The following is a 17634-nucleotide window of genomic DNA, read 5'->3' as shown; positions in this document are numbered from 1 at the left end:
CTTCCCGATGGTGCACCCCGAGGACACTCAGGATGGGAAAGCACAGGACACTGGCCCCAGAGAGCTGAGGTGCACATCAAAGGAATGATTCCAGTGAGCCCAGACTCTTGCATCTTCCCATACACAGAAAAGCACTAAATTCCTTAACTTGAGATGTCTGGTTTTCTTTAATTAACAGTAATCTTTTGCTGTTCTGACCACCTGGTCTTTGTTGCAAAACCTCCTGTACATCCTGGCTCCTCTGTTACCTCTGGGGAGCAGCCCCTCGGAGCTGTCTGAGAGGCTGTGTCCTGGGCTTAAGTCCTCAGTTTTGTCTGCCCAATAAAACATAATCCTCAACTTTTCGGTTGTGCATTTTTTTCCATCAATGAAGTCAACGTGGCATAACTGTAGGAAGACAAAGTTTGGGGCACGGAAGAAGAAAGCAGGGAACAATACATATCCTTCGGACTTAGAGGAGGGCGATAATGAAACAATGAAAATATTTTCAATATTTTCAGATTCTTAGTGAAAAAACTGACCTTGAGGGTCTTATTCAAGTAGAGCAATGGGTCAAAAAATAAGATAAACAGGGACTTCCCTGCCTTTCCCTCAGTTAAGATTCTGCACTCCCACTGCAGGGGGCACAGGTTCAATCCCTGGTCAGGGAAATAAGATCCCGCATGCTGCGTGTTGCGGCCAAAAAAAAAAAAAGTAAACATAAATATAGTGCAGACTTGAATTTTTAAGTCAACATCGATGTTCTGAGAAATTCTTGATTCAATTACCCTTTATGGGCCAAAGAAAGACCCTGTCACCTAACACACAATTTACTGTTTTTTTCCCACCTCTCTTGGGAAAGTAAGATGGAATGACCAAACTGTGACTACTGGGCAAGTTACACAAAAGCTTCATGCACTTTCCCTGGAAAGAGAAATTGTACATATTTGCAACAAGCAGAAGAAACGATTGCACAATTCTGACACAGACTCTTCCCGGGGCCACCCTGGTTGCAGCTGACACAGCAGTGAGTGACAGTCCCATGTGCCAGCTACCGTGAAGGCTGTCACCACCCTCACTCCTGTCTGGAGGGGGCAATAAAGCTGTCCAAAGTTTTCTCTTTGGAAGTCATCATCTGGTTATTCACAGAAGTGGCTATAAATTAGGGACAAAAATCGAAGGAGTAGGAGGGGGTGTCCCGATTGTTGTAACTTTTGAAACAATGACTCTCTTGCCCAGGCAGGGGGAGCAGGGGTGGGACTGCCTTCGGGGGGAACAGAGGATTCAGCAGCGAAGCTGGTTTCCCTCTCCAGCTGTCCTGAGCTCAGACGCTGGCTTATTCCAAAGCCCTGAAATTAGCCCTGCAGGGAAGGGGTCCCCTGACTCTGCAAAGTCCTCGTGCAGTCATGAACCTCCACTTTTTTTTTAGCTTTACCTGCCACCTTTGGCAGTGTGCAAACACGTAGAGACTGGCACGATATTCTGGAAGCAAAGCTGCACCAACTGAAAAATCCCATGTACCTTCTCTGATCGTGGTCCAGCAAGGCCAGATACACATTAAAACTGTGACAAATACTGGCTGCTGAACAAACACCCGAGTAAACAAAACTGAACATAAACGTCTTAACTTCCACAGGAATTTAAACACATGAACTGGGGATTGCTGTATCCTCAAATTCCAACAGTAACTTTCAGAAAATTTAAGAACTAAACTGTGAAATGCTAGAAGAACCATCACAATAATATGAAATTATTTACTAGGATGAAAACTTTCGGGAAAAGGAGAGAGCTATCGGGGGGTTTTATCTGGCATCAAGTCTGCGGAAGAATTGCATCTTTTTTTTTTTTTTTTTTTTTTGCGGTGTGCGGGCCTCTCACTGCTGTGGCCTCTCCCGTTGCGGAGCACAGGCTCCGGATGCGCAGGCTCCGCGGCCATGGCTCACGGGCGCAGCCGCTCCGTGGCATGTGGGATCTTCCCGGTCCGGGGCACGAACCCGCGTCCCCTGCATCGGCAGGCGGACTCTCAACCACTGCGCCACCAGGGAAGCCCAGAATTACGTCTTTAAAAAGCTGAATTACGGCACCAATTTGAGGGCCCAAGGCATCCAACTGTTAGGAGAGAGTGGATAGGGCAGTCTGTAACTGAGACAGTGACTCACATTGTGCAAACTGGTCAATCCCTTTACCCTTAACAGTGGCCACAGAAGGTAGCAGGGGCCAATTTTTTTCTCCTCTGACCCCTGCCTATTCTGTGACTCACATCCTGCAGTAACTCCTGGCTGACTTGAAAGGCCTTCTGGGACATCAATTCCCAGGACTCAGTTTTCTCTATCAGACTGTTGCAAATAAATCTCATTTTATGTCTCGGCTCATAACAGCAGGGAAAGTGCGTTCCTGCGCCTCTGCTTTCTGGTGCTGTGTTTAATGCTGCAGCTGAGACCTGAGCATCCCCCACCACGAGACACAGAAGATGGGACACCACCGCCCCCATTCAGCTCCCAGAAACAACCGAGCAGTAATGCAGTAAATCACCATCGTAATTGTCTCGATAGAGCCAGTCAGCTGGCTTAATGAGACAGGAAGGAGGCTACCGGGGAAGAGGCATGACGTTTTAACAACCCACGTCCAGCTGTAATTTATCCTTCACAACACATTTAATTTTTCTGCGGCGTTCTCAGAAGCACCGTCGCCATTTTGAAGATGCCAAACCCTGCGTGACCCTTCTTGATCACTTCCCTCAATCAACACAAGCATACAGGACATCCTTTAAGTGTCTGAAAATATAAGCTAGCAAAATGCGGTCTATGTGCCTCCTTTCCTGCTGGGTCTGCAGCATTTGAGATTTAAAACCTTCCAATTGACAAGGCCGCACTCGTGCAATATTCTCTTCTCATTCTGCAAGGCTTGGCGAACTCCGGTCTTTTTTCATGCACAACTGCCTCCTTCTCGTCAGGAAGGTGGACCCGTGCTTTCTGTTCACCGTCTCCACAGCCCGTTAAATATTCCCAAATCGACGCCCAGCGGCCCGAGTCTGCCAGGTTCAGATTCAGAAACAAAGCTGAGGTTCCCAGAGCCACAGGGACGGGCCATCGTGCTGGTCCCGGGGGGACCGAGAAGGAGCCCCACGTGAGAGCTGGGCCACGAGGACCACAGAGAGACACGGCGCCCGTCCTAGGGCCCTCTCCGTAGTTGGTGGTCGCTCTGCAGCGCACACAGACGTCGGATTACAAGACAGTACAACTGGAACACGCCATCCCTCTGCACTGAGCCTCTGCTCTGCTCGGGGACTCCGCCACCAGGCAGGTGCTCAAGGGCCCTGGAGCCCGGCGCGGCCTCCCAGCTTCAGGGGCGCCTCTGCCTCAAGATCTCACACCCTACCGGACGACGGAAGGAGCTGCCTGCTTGCTGGGGGGGGGCCCTCGCCCTCCCGTTTGACTTACTGCCCAGCCCCCATCCCTTGTTCACCTTTGTCAGGCCGCCTCTCATCGGCTAACGATACACACCCCGGCCTACACCCAGCAGGTGCAGCGAGAGCGGCACTCACCCTGGCCGGCCACGTGGCCACGTTCCCCCGGGCCCGCCCCCAACCTCGCCTCTGCCCTTCTCTAAACACTGGAGATGCTGCCTCCACACGTGACGATCCCCCAGCAGCGGTGAGATTAGCCTGGTCACCTTCTCTCGTCGCTCACGCTGTCCTCAGAGAGAAGTTGGTGAAGGGACAGAAACAGCACCCTCCGCAGTGCCCACCTTAGGAAATACAGCCTCTTAGTTCTTGCCTTTTCTCAGGACCGAGAAGGGATTTTTTTATTATCCTTTTGACAGAAAACACCTCCAGGAAGTACATCTGGGGCAGAATTCTTACCAAAGTAACGTCTTCCAAGAATCCAATTTTTATTCAGACTCTCTGTGACTCAAAATCTTGAACTCTCAAGGGCTTGGGTTTGGCCCCGCAGGGTCAAGCAGCCAAAAACCGAGAGGCTGGAGGGAGTGAACGGCCTGCTGGGGGGCAGGGCACACCCGCTACGTCTGAATCCCTAGAAACACAAGGCTGTCTTCTCATTTTCTGAGAGCTAATTGTTCCAAGGCCCAGAGGGACCCTCCACACAATCACTTTCTGCAGAGACTTGATTCCCTGGCAAGAAAAGCCTTTTAATTTTTTTTCCTTCTGGTGCACGTAACCCATTGAATCCCATCTAATTCTTTAATGAGGCTCTGTTTTCCACACGGCTCTCACATTTTAAAATTTCTTGTCCACTTCTATTCCCGAAGCATTGACAAGATTGTCTGGTTTGCTTCACTTGAGCCCTGCCTACACGAGGTCTAAAACAAACAGAAACAAGAAACCCAGACAAGAGCAGTGCATTGATTTGATTGTCAACAATGATGTAAGCTGATGGCTTCACAGTGATTTCGTCAACGTGATTTAAGGGAATCAACCTGATTCCCTTAAAACTATCAAACCATGTAAATAGCCAAATTCCAGAAACTCTTCTAAGGAGAATAATTTCTGTGTCCTCCTCCTTTAACAGTGAGCTGAAGCAAGGCTCCTCTGAATTTGGGGGGAACTCCTCCAAGCCCTGATGAGTGTCACGGGGCTGAGAGCTGTGCAGAAATGCAGCGTGATGGCCTGTCGCCCCGAGCGAGGAGCTCGTCTGAGAAGCGCGGATGGCGGTGTTGCAGTCACGGATCCCTGGGAATGGAAGTAAGCGGACCCCCAAGGAACGTTTAGCTCTTCTTGCGGGGAGTGCTGCAGACGCCTATCTGTGGATTTCCAATGGATCTGATTTTCAGTTTTTAGAAATGGCAAAGGGGGACGTGACCTCTCCGTGTGGTCTCAGCGGCCCTCCTGGTGGTCTGCAGCACGAGCCCTGAACGACAATTCATCCTCACCTGCCACTCTGGGCAGCGCATGGGTTCCGACAGGGGCCCTGTATCAACAAGGAAACAGGTTTTTTCTTTAAATCTGAAGATTTTATTCCAAGTGTGTCTCGGCCGACAGAGCTGTGACTTAGGAGCTTTTTCTTCCGTCCCCCAGGCCCCCAGCTCCCATGTCTGCCATCCCAGGTCGCCGGCTGCAACGGATGCTCACCACCAAACCACAGCCTCGCAGAACCCAAACCTGCGCACACACACACACACACACGTCATGGCGAACTAAGAAGCTGGCACCTTCTTCACTGCCTTCTGTTAATCTCTCCCCTTTTGGGTGGATTCTCAGATACAGTGATCAGAGCAGTTGAGGAGGGGAGAGATGTAAGTCTGCTGGATGCGGTGCTATGCGACCCTTTGCAGACTCTGCTGAGAACAGAAGCTCCGCCCACCTGGACCTCAGTTTCCCCTCCTGCAGAAGGAGGGCGGCCGTGTCTGCCAGTTCGAGAAGGGCAGGTACCATCCCGTCTTCACGACTCTCGAAGCTTCAGTGTACAAGGAACAAAGTACTGTTTTCCTTCAGGCGGAATAACTACAACAAAATCTCCTGCGTCCCCTCCCTGCGCCTGGCTCTCACGATGATCACGCGGCCATCCTGAGAACACGGCCCTCCGAGCGGTTTATCTCCCATCGCTGTGCCCCCTCCAGGGGGACACACACCCCACCCTCGGCTCTGAGGAAGTGCTCACATCCTTTATGGAAGGATACGGTCTTTCTCTCAGATAAGCACCTCAACTGCTTCGGGAATAGTCTGTCATTGCTGCAGCCCTGGGACTCGTTATTGTTGATACGATGAAGAACCGGCCTCCTCCTCCATAGGCGGTAACTGAAGGGGTGGCAGTGGTCCCCGCGCCCCACGACAAGGCTGGCGTCACCCTGGAGACCAGGCCAGAGGTCTGCCTCTCACTCCTGTCCCGGTGTGCTTGAGGCCGTGAGGCAGACGTCAGAACACAGGCGGTCACAGCCAGGGCTCACCTGAAGGCACAGGGAAGCCTCCTCTGGCATACGGCGGGGTGTCAGGGCTGTGACTTGTATCTACATCCAAGACAGTATTAAGAGCATCAACTGTGGACCCTGACAAGCTTTCAGGAGTTTACTTTCTGTATCCAGAGGCCACATCAGAGGCTACTTGGAGTGGACAAACTCAGGAGGATTGAATACTTGAAATTCGATGGAAACGAATCCACGTCCCGTTAGCAGCGGGTAAGCTAGTCGTCGGGGCTTCCTTTGACCAGTCCTTTGTTCGCTCGCTCCGTCAGTCCCATAAACGTTCCCCGTTTTCCTGCTCTGCTCCGGACCACATGCTTGACTCTGGGGTGAAGCGGTCTCGCCCTAAAGAGCCCACCCACCCACCTGCTCCCCGCTTTCTGCTTCTTGTAACCTTTCTCTTTCCGTCCTTCTTGCCTTAAACATTCAGATTTAAAGCCCTTTGCCATTGTTTCCTACTTTCGCCCAGCCTTATAAGGTGACCGGCGATAAAGCAGAAGTTGACCCGAGTAAGACGCGAGAAGTAAGAAGCCACGTTTTGCCCCCCTTCTGCTCGCCACTGAAAACACCAGAAACATCAAATAAAATGTGGTTTGGGGTACTGCACGCAGCGTCAAGCCTGGGGAAGCCGTTCTGTGGTTTATACTGTGTGGAGATCGTTTTAGTGAAGGGCAGTGCCAATACCTGGTGAGGACACTTTAGCCACAGGTGTCTGAGGACAACTGTTCATTTAGTAAAGATCTACTGGAGTGTGAGCATTTGAGATTGTTTTTCAAAGAGCAGATTCTTCCCTCAGTACCTCAGGGAAGCTCTTTTCTATTACAAAAAAGGTCAATTTTGGAGTAGAAAGGGGGACTTCCCGTGCTCAGCAGGACAGATGCACGGCCCTTTGTGTTCGCAGCTGGTGCTGTTGGTGCCTTTCTGGGAGAGGGGGCTCCTAAACGCTTCCACCAACAGATTTGTCCTTATCTACACGTCCCTGTCCCTTCCTAACCCTCGAGACATGGCAGCCCCTGGGGAGACGGTGGAATATGCTGCCCCCCGCCCCAGAACATGCCACTTTGGTGTGCTGATTATTTTGAGCTGCAGGCAGGCACCTGAAAAACAGCGACGGCAGCTAGAGGCTTTCCCTGAACCTCCTTATCTGGCGCCAGACACTGGTCCTCCCCTGAAGGACCTCAGCTGTCATAAATCCTCTCCCCGGGAGTTCCATCAGTCCAGGGGGTCCCACTTGTCACAGGGGAGGTGACTAGAAGTCGACACCGCACCCGGGAGAACGTTGTCACAAACCATCACCCCTCCCATTCCATTGTAAGGGCCCTTTCATCTTTCCTAAAAATCACCTACTCTCCCCCAGAGTCCTGCCCCCTTCCCTTCCCTATTAAGCCACTTCCTAAGCCACTGGGGCAGCCACTCATGTTCCCCCGGCACCTGCCAAGTACGCACGAGGTAAGCATGTCACCCAACTTCTGTGTGTGGTGCTTGCTAGCCTGACTTTTCTTCCAGGAGTCTCAGCGAAGAACTCAGAGGGGCAGAGGGAAAATGACTTTTCCTCTCCTGCAGCTGAAGCTGTGCTAGGTATGCTGAGGGTGTCTGGAGGCAAGTACCAGAAACCACTGGACTCTCCCAGGCACCGGGGCACGTGGCACCGGGATGCAGCGTCCCCGGGAGCTTCAGGCAGGGGCACAGCCAGGCTGCAGGAGGGGCTGCAGTTGGGAAGCAGAGAGCATCTGCCTTCCTGAGGGTCCCCTGGGGCTCTCCTGCTTCCTCCTCTCAGCTCCCCATAAGGCAGAGGACGGAGAAGCACAGCCAGCCGGCCCCTCTGTGGCCGTTCCTGCCACAAGCATGCCCCAGCGGCTGTCTCTTCCTCCTCCTAAGTGGCCCTGCTTTGAACCCAGGCTCCACCCCTGCTCAGCCATCAATGCCAGCAGGCGAGTCACGTGACCGTCTCCACCCACATGGAGCAGACGCTTCTCAGACAAGGTGGGATGCACTGAGGGCTGCAATGCTGAGTTTTGGTAAAGACACCCCCCAAAATGTCTGCAAGGTGGCCACCGAATTCTGGCAGCACGGATCAACAGATGATAAATAATGTATTAATTCTACATAATGAGATCGTTTTGTTTCCAGACCGGGCGGCCACCTCGTACCACAGGGTGGCCGATGACCCGGGCACAGAAGGAAGCGGCAGGGCCAGACTCCGCAGCGTGTCGTTATCCCGGATGTCCGTGCTCCTGGGCTAACCGGCCACACATGCCCATGTGGATCATGTCAACAGGTTCGTACATAATAAAGAGATCATTGCCTCGGCAACCAAATAGCCTCCAGTCACAGAGAACTGTTTAGCAGGCCAATTAGCAGCCTTCCTTCGTCTTCCCCAGGCCCCCAAGAATGATTCACGCTAAATCCTGAGTAATCCACACCCTGGCTCTCAACTTTCCACTATCTGTCCCCAGCCCTGACGGGTATTCACCGTCCCCTCCCCTAGATGGTCAGCAGCAGTAGGGTCGTGCTCATGGTAAAAAAAAAAACAACGTGGTCTCTCTAGCATGGCGGCTTCAGTACGGCCGGACATGCTATGTGTCCGCTGAGGGCCCCCAAGGCATAGGAGAGAGAGACAGAGACAGAGAGACAGAGCCATACCACCCTCTGTAACCTGGCCTCCACACCCTGTTGCTGTGTTCTATTAGGAGCAAGAAGCTAGAGCTGCCCCATGATTGAAGGGAAGGGTATTAGCCTTTACCTTCTGATAGGAAGAGAATCAAAGAGATTGTGGATACATTTTAAAATCATCATGGAAGTTTCTGGTCTTTGCACAAGAAGTACCAGGAGAGGCATCCGGAGGCCCTGCAGTGGCTCAGCTGTGTTACCAAAATGCAGCTCCTTCGACTTTTCCTCTCAGCATCTTTAAGGACTGGCTTCTCATCTTATGTTCACACAATGGCTGCCGCCTCACCAGCAATCACATCCGTCTTCTAGGCAGGGTGAAGGCAGAATGTCGTTTATCTCCCACCCCCAACTCCCTGCCTGCCTGAGCAGGCACGTTAAAGCTTTCTCATACACCATCTGGCCGACTTCCGCTTACATTTAATTGTCCCAAATTGTGGGGCGTGGCTGTCAGGAGCTCAGCTGAGCTGGGAGAGAGCGCTGAGCTGCCAGGGGTTAAAGACCAGCCAAGGAAGGCAACCAGGAGCCACAGTGAAGCCTGTAATCACCCACGGCAATGCTACAAGCACCCATCTGCCCCCTCCCTCCCACTGGGCGAGAGGCTGGGTCAGTGCAGACACGGGGGTCTCACTTTCCAGGGAGCCGGAGCACAGGGACCAGACTGCGGGGGAGATGCTGCCTTTAGACCCTGCAGCCTGGCCGTGCACCAGTCTCGTGGGGGAGGGCTCACGTCGGAGGTCTCCCAGGGACAAAAGCCTTTCTGACGGCCTTATCGGGCCTGAGAAACTGCAGACAGGTTTTTACCCTGGAGCCAGACCCCTCAGGCCCCACGTCGCTGCCAGAGAAGCTGAGAGATTCTTTTCTAACCTTTACAATGAAAGAAGGCAGGGGCCCGGGTGGCTGGGATGCTGGTGGAGAGGACAGATCAACATTGCCCGTCAAGCAGCATAAATTCCCAGAAAGGATGCGCGGTTGCATTTCAGATGTGTGGATGTGTAATGATTCAACAACTGTGAATTCTGAAATATATTTTAATGTGTATATGTAATAGATATCAAGTAGCAGAAAATATCTGAGAGAAAAGTCAGGAAAAAAGTAGGGGGAGGAGGAAATGAGAGGAATGAGTGGGGACAAAACCAAGACGGCTCCCCTGAAGCCAGGAGGACGGGAGGGTAGGCCGGCGACCCCACAGGACGGCAGGGGAGGCCAGGGACCCCGCAGGATGGGAGGGGAAGCCGGGGACCTGGGATTCAGTTTCTCAAACCCAAGGGAGGTCGCTGTTGGGTTTGTTTGACGTGTCCTTCTCTCAGCATCGTGAATTTGGTCTCGCCTGTCTTTGGCCGTAGCAGTTCACTCCCTTGTCAGCATAAAAGACTGATCGTCCAGAATGAATCTCGCACTTTTCCAGACTCCTCTTCAAGCAGGAAGTTCTGAAGATGAACGCACCCTGCTTCCTAGGTTTATTTATCACCCCCTCTGCTAGACTTCCAGCAGCTGTAGGATCATGCTCCTGTACAAAAAAATTTTTTTTCCTGCTCAATTCATTTTTAAATTTTTATTTATTTATTTGTTTTTGGCTGCATTGGGTCTTCGTTGCTGCGCGCGGGCTTTCTCTAGTTGCGGCGAGCGGGCGCTACTCTTCGTTGCGGTGCACGGACTTCTCATTGCGGTGGCTTCTCTTGTTGTAGAGCACAGGCTCTAGGCACACGAGCTTCAGTAGTTGTGGCTCATGGGCTCTAGAGCGCAGGCTCAGTAGCTGTGGCTCACGGGCTCTAGAGCGCAGGCTCAGTAGTTGGGGTGCACGGGCTTAGTGACTCCGCGGCATGTGGGATCTTCCCAGACCAGGGATTGAACACATGTCCCCCTCCATTGGCAGGCGGATTCTTAACCACTGCGCCAACAGGGAAGCCCCCAGTTCATTTCTTTTTTTTTTTCCAATTGTTCTGCTTTGTCAATCAATCAACTTTATTAAGGCTTCCAGGTGAGCTGTGCATTCTGTTATTTATTCACCCATTAAACATATATTTATTGTCTACTGTACGGCAGGTTCTTTGCTATGTTTCCAAAATTAGATGTTAGACCAGAAAGCAGGGGGGTTGAGAGATATAACCACTCCAAAAAGTACAGTCTGTTTGTGGCCATGGAAATAGATTGAGCACACCCAGAATACAAAACACTTAGCAGTTGTGCTAAGCAGTCTGTAAGATGGCTCAATGGCCTTGCTTCCTGACGTTCATACTCTGTCTTTAAGTCACTTAGTAACCCACTGAATTCAGTAACTCCCTTCTAACAAACTGAATGTCGCAAAAATGATGGTATACCGCTTCAGAAATTAGGTTATACAAAAACACTGGCTTCCATCCTAGGGTCTCTCTTTCTCTCTCACTCTCTCTCTCGCTTGGATTGCCTGCTCTGAGGGAAGCCAGGTGCCATGTTGGGAGAATACTCAGGCAACATAAGGGAGGCCCACGAGGCACGAGACCGAAGCCTCCTGCCAGCAACCGTGTGAATGAGTCCAGCCACACCTGGGACTTGGATGAGGGCGCCCAGGCCAACAGCCTGACTGCAGCCTCATGAGGGACCTTAAGCCAGAGCCACCCAGCTAAGCTGCTCCCAGGATCTTGATCTCAGAAACCACAGGACAGTAAATGTTTGCTGTCTTAATTTGCTAACTTTTAGGGACATTTTTAAAAATTCAGCAATAGGTAACTATTAATATAGAAAGGATAAGCTTTGTTATAGCTCTGAGTTTTTAAGGGGGCAGAGTAGTGAAATGGTAATTGGGTGGAATGATCTCACAATTGGTGGAAACAGGCCATAAAAGACTGAGTCAGTACTGATGAGAAATGTTTGTCCATTCACTGTTGCTGTGTATTGCGTGAGTCAGTTATTCTAAATCAAATGAAAATTTAGCCACTAAGGTTTCAGAGTTTAGAAAGTCCTCTGAGGAAAATACAGCATGATCCAGTACTTTTGGCTGCATAATGTCCAATTATGAAAACTTACTAAGGACCTTCAAAAAAGGGAAAGAAAAGCAGTTAACGAAACCAAATATAACCATTTGCCCACTTGCCTTGTTCTGTACGTTTAAGGTAGATGTGTATGTGTGTGCTTCTTCTTGGTATCTTCAAATACATGCTTTTTTGTAAATAAATGAGTTATGACTGCAACAATTATACAAGGTTGAAGAATTTAAAGGGTCTGCAGAATGCTGTATAACACACTCACATAAAACCTATTCAAAATAAGGCATGCAGCAAGGCAGGAGAAAGAGTGTACAAGCCAGCATCGGGGCCTGGGACATTGGCAGGCACGCCCACACAAAGTCTCTTCTCAGTCACACAGGATGCACGTCATCTCTGGGTTATGACCAGTACTTGTCAGGAAGTTAACATTTCTCATCACACCTTCTGTGTAAGCTCCTGGCTCGTAACTGTCCATTTCACCTGTGACAATGTGAGCAACGCTTGCGGCCCGTCCTCTCACAGCACCTGTAGCTCGATCTCAGTTATCAGCATCCTGGTCTCTCAAGGCTATGATACATTGGTTGACATCTTCTAGGATACGGCTCTCAGATACAGCAAGGAAGTCATCAACGCTTGGAATGTCATCTACAGCTTCAGTGACGACATGGATATGATCCTCCCACGTGCATCTGTACATTTCCATGGTTTTTTTGACCACTTGACTTTTGGGTCTTGCAGCCAAAGCAAGTGCGGCGTTAATCATCTGTGGACACAAGGTTTCCGGGTGATTGGCTGCAACTGTGACAATCTTAATTCCATCTTCATTTGTTGACATGGAACAAGCAAGATCTGCCACCTCTACAAGCCTGCTGGCGTGTTCACGAAGTATCGCAGCATATTCTTTTATTTCCTTTTATTTTCTTTTAATATTCTTTTATTTCCTTTTCCCGGCCATTCTTGGCAGCTTCAATGAGGACCAAAAGTGGGACTGTCGTATCCAAAAAGGAGTCTGACACATGACCTATAATAGCCTTACGGAGCTGTCTGCGAAGGTGTCTTGTCTTCCCGCACATTTTTCTACCGCAATATTCAAGGCATTTACTCCTTTCCTTTTCTCCGGTCTTTAAGGATTTAGTCCCTCCACTGCCTCTTCCAAGCAGCCATCTTTCACGCACCCAGTTCATTTCTTTAACACTTAGTTGTTTTTTCTGTCAAAGTCAGAGATGAATGAGCAATGGCTTGGCAGCCAATCAAAATTCATAGCAAGCTATTTTGTGACCCGTGGGTCAGAAACAAATTTCCTACAAACTTCAGGAGGGATCTCCCTTGGGTTTGTTTGGGTGGGAAATTCACATCCTGCTCTGGGTTCTCAGCCCTGAGCAGGGTGGTGGCGCGTGCTCCTGAGGCAGCGTCTATGCAGCTGGGAGTCCCTGAGTTGCCTCTCGGCGATTTCCCAGCGACGCGGGGAGGTCTGAGGCTGCGGCTGCCAGTGAGTGATTCTCAGCTGCAAGTCCCTGTTAGCTGTGGACCAAGAAGAGATGCAGGAGAGGGTGAGACCAAGACTGCCCGTCTTCCCAGTTCTGAGGCTGGACCACTCTCCTCCCCAGGAAGAGAAAGGCCACCACCGCCAGGCGTTTCCCAGGTGTGACGAACACGCTGAAGTGAAATCAGCCTTCCTTTTCCCCCGAGTCAGAACTGCATGGTTCGGGATCTGTCAGTGAATCTCGACGGATGGAAACGTCTATTTCCAAACGCGTAGAATTTCCCATTCCAGCAGGATTAGCAAACTTTCAACTTGCTAGGAGTTGACCAATCGTTTTTGTCGATGGGCATTCCACTGAGAAGAAACGATCTTGGACCTTAAGTCGTTAAAAGGATTGGACACATGCAACATGTCCCTTCACGTCACTATGTTTACTGAAGAGCAAATGCTCTGCAACATGGAACATCTGTGAAGATAATACATCATTTCTGACACTGTGCTGTCAAAGGGACAGAAGGAAAAGCTTTATACAAAAAGAAAAGCAAGTACGGCCAGCTAGTTAGTCAAGAGGACAAAGGCAGGGGGACCTACATTAACTGGATCTTCACAGCTGCTAAAAGCCTGACAAGGGAACTATGCAGTTTAACCAGCTACCAAGCAATGTGGCATTTGAGTAACAGAAAACAGAAGAGACTTTAATTTTCTCCTTGTCAGTTTTCAACAGACAGGCTGTCACTTGAGCAAGCACGGCTACCACGCGGGCTGCAGAAGGACCCCGTCCTGCCAACACCCCGGCTCAACGTGACACGGAGTGCAGGATGGCTGCACCGTCTCCCTCCATCACATTTCAACCAGCCTGCCCCTGTGAGGGGCTTCCTTTTCTGGGCACCACCAGCTCCCTGGGCTCTGCCGTAGCCTTCGTCATAGTAAAGGGAACATGGGTGAAAAGCGGCCACCGTGAGCACGTCCTCCTGGGCCGCTGTCCAGCCCCATCAAGGGGATTCTGGGGTCACACGCCATTTTCCCAGTTACTGGTCTGGTGCCAATTTAGTTCAATTTAACAAAAAGACTTTAAGCCTTAGGTTACTCCTGGGTGCTGAGGCTCTGGGTCATATACTGTGTTTCCAGATATGATTTCAAAAGTGCTGTCTGGGGAATTCCCTGGCGGTCCCGTGGTTATAACGGACTCGGCGCCCTCACTGTCACGGCCCGGGTTCGATCCCTGGTTGGGGAACTAGGATCCCGAAAGCAGCACGGCAACCTGACAACAGTTACGGACGTCCCCAGAGAGCCGGCGGGTGTGTAGGAAATGTGATCCACATTAATTATTTCCTGAGTGCCGCTTACCCTCTTATTCTCAAGGAACCTACATTCTAGCAGGGAGAGAGGGTAACGACGATGTCACCAAACAGACAGAGCCGACCCGCCTGAAGGGCCTGCTCTGAAGAGCAGGGCACACGCTGACGATGAAGATCAGAGCGGCCTCAGCGGGTGGCTGGACGGGCCGCTCCCGGGAGGTGTGTGAGCTGAGCCCCGATGATGAAGAGCCGGTTCCAGGCCAGCTCTGAGGCCAGAATAAGCTTCTAGAGAAATCCAGGGCTCAGAGCAGGAACGGAGCCGGGAGGAGGGCCCGGTGAGACACGGGGTGTACTCGCCCTGCAGCAGGAAGCCCCGGGAGGGCCCAGCCGGGTCACCAGGGTGCCCGGGCCACAGAGCCCGGGCGAGGCACGTCCAGCAGGGGCCTTGCCACCGGCCAGGCAGCCTCCGGCCAGGTCCCTCCGGTCGCTCTGCACCAGGAGCGGCCGTCCCGTCAGCTCACACTGAAACTGTGAACCTTACAGGAGTCCAACACCTGGCGCCTGTCTGATGGGCTGATTCTCAATCACGTGTTAGATCACTATATCCTTAGAACAGGGGTCCCCCTGACCCGTCGTGAGAACCCCCGAAGAATTCACTCTGATCCACTGACTCTGAATGTGCCCCTTGGAAAACAACAACAGGCCTGGGACCAGGGCTTGAATCTGAGGCTAAGAAGAAGCATTCACTGATCAGCGGTCCTTAGTTCCCAGCCTTGTTCACAGCTGTATCTTAGCACCCAGCACAGAGGCTGACACGTAACTATTTGCTGAAAGAGTTCACACGTTAGCCTAGTAAAAGCTCAAGAAACACGACGATGACACCTCGGTACTGCAGCACCCCAACCAGCTAGATGAAGTGGCCTTGGACACTAGCCCTGGTGTGTGAAGACCGTTTGCGGGGAACGGTGGGATGGACCCACATCTACTCCAGCCTCGGGGCACCAGCATCCACCGCTCACTGCTGCTCCAAGCTTCTGGGACCGCCTGACCACGCGGACGATTCCATCTCTGGCCTGTCCCCCTGCCCTCCAGGCCCTCACCCTCCAGAGACCGGGCAGGCAGTGTCTCCCTGACCCACGGGACCCCGGTGGGCACCAGCCCCTCATCCTGTCTCCCAGCTGCCTTCCCCTCTGCCCTACTTCCGGCTCTGTACCAAAAACAGGGGAGCCTCTTGTGGGAGCGATCAAGCCCTAAATCATTCGTTTTATTTCTTGGAGTAAACTTAAGGCTGAGAAAAGGTTCTGGAATGACTGCCCTGGGGAACTAAAAGTCCATCTGGAAGCATGAAGAATGTGAAATTTATCCCTCCGTGGAGCCCCACAAGTACAACTACGATATCATCCTTTCTGAGAATTCCTGCCAATTTTTTATGGGGTCAGCAGAAAGTTACATCTTAAGTGAAAACTGCACAGCTTTCTGCAGGGGTAGGGAACTGGTGCGACGAGGGATGTGGAAGCTGCAGGTAACAGTGCAACTCCACAGACGGGGTTTGTGAACACCTGGCCCTTCACGTCAGGACGCGGGACGAGTATGTCATCCATCCAGATACTGACTGAGTGGCTGCTGTGTGCCAGGCATTGTAGGCACCGAGGGGGCAGCCATTGCCCTCGTGGAGCTGACCTCTTCCTGGTGCTGGAAGACGGGTCCTAAAGGTCTCACTAAACATGATGTCCAAGGTCAACGTGTGACGTCTAGTCCTTATTGTGGCTCAGACAGTATGAAAGAACGAGCTTGTTGCTTCATTATAGTTGAGAGTGAGATTTGAGAGTGAGACAGATGTGTAGTCATTGTGTGAAAACGCCCAGAATAATGAGATCTGGCATTGACGTGTTCTCTCGTACTTTTCTTCTCAAGCTGCAGAGCTCGACTGGGAGGTATCTGGCAAAAGGCCTCGCTTGCCTAAGCTGTCACCTGACAGCGTGTGCGGCTCTGGGCCAGCCCGGCTCCAACTCAACTGCGGCAGCTTGATGAGGCCGTGAGCGCAGAGTACCGAGTACCGTTAACATGGCAGAGTGGCTGTAACGCATCCCATCACGGCTAGAAATTATCCGCCTCCAAGGAAAAGTGTCAACAGCGGTCATCTTCCGGAGGGTCGGCAGTTCTTAAATTTTAGTTTCAGAAGCATCACTCAATGAGTCTGTAACCAAGAGGTCCCAGCTCCTCCCCTAGGAATTCAGCTTGAGGTGGTCTGGGGAAGGGCCCAGAGGTGCATTTTACCACTGTGCGTGCTGATTCTACGGCACGGGGCTCTGGCAACCCTGGGACGGAGGGTGCAGACCTCCAGGTCCTGTTCCCCAGATGTACAGCATCTTGGCAAGGATCTCCTCCTTGGAAGGGAAAACGGTTGGAACAGTCTCTTGCACTGATTAAGCTTATTCCTTCCTCTCATGTGTCCAGCAAATACTGTTTAGCAACTGCAGTGGACGTGGTATAGTCTGCCTACTGGAGGGAGGGTGTCAGGATGACTGCGCACCAGCCGCTGTCCCTGGAGATGGAGCATCTTTTAGGGACAACGGTGGGCCCCACTGGACTGAGCCTGCCTGACTCTGCGTCTTCTCGGTGCTCCCCAAACACCCAAGTTTTCTCTCCTCATCTCCTTCAAGTATTTACTGAACGGACTTCTTTCACTGAAACCTCACTAGATCATTTTGCACTAAAACCAGCACGTCAAAGCCTGAACCTCTCTCTTCCCCAGAGTCCTCCCCGGCTCTGTAAAGAGCAACTCCCCTCTTCCAGCTGCAGAAGCAGAATCTGTTCGCCCCTCCTGCACCCACTCTCTGATCCATGGCAAAGTCCTGATGGTCCTGCTCTGAGATGTGCCCAGAACCCACTGCTTCTCCCAGCTTTCCTCCAAGCCAACGTTGCCATGTCCCCGAGTTACTTGCCTCCCGTCCCCCTCCCCTTCCCCCCGCTAACCATCCTAAAGGACGAATCACCCTCTGTGTGCCTCTCCCCTGGGAAGCCTGCCCTGACTCCCCACACCTGGGTCTGGTGTTCCTGTCCTTCCTTGCTGTGGTACTTCCTGCACAGCCTGGCTTGCTGACTCCCTGTTTATTCTTTTGTTTTCTCCGTTAGGTTGCAAGGTCTGTATGCGTAGGTGTTGTTTCACATAACCTGTTTCCTAGTAGGCGCCCCGTGACGGTTGGTTCGTTTAATGAAGGGGGGAAGGGAAGACTGAGGCAGAGGAAATAGTGGAAGAAGACTCAGGATCAGAGAGGGCAAGCAGTGCCGTGTGCCTGGGCAGAGGCTTCGTGGGATGTTGCGT

Source organism: Delphinus delphis, chromosome 6 (genome assembly GCF_949987515.2).
Source record: "Delphinus delphis chromosome 6, mDelDel1.2, whole genome shotgun sequence".
NCBI classification, from domain to species: Eukaryota; Metazoa; Chordata; class Mammalia; order Artiodactyla; family Delphinidae; genus Delphinus; species Delphinus delphis.
This window is presented reverse-complemented; position numbering follows the sequence as displayed.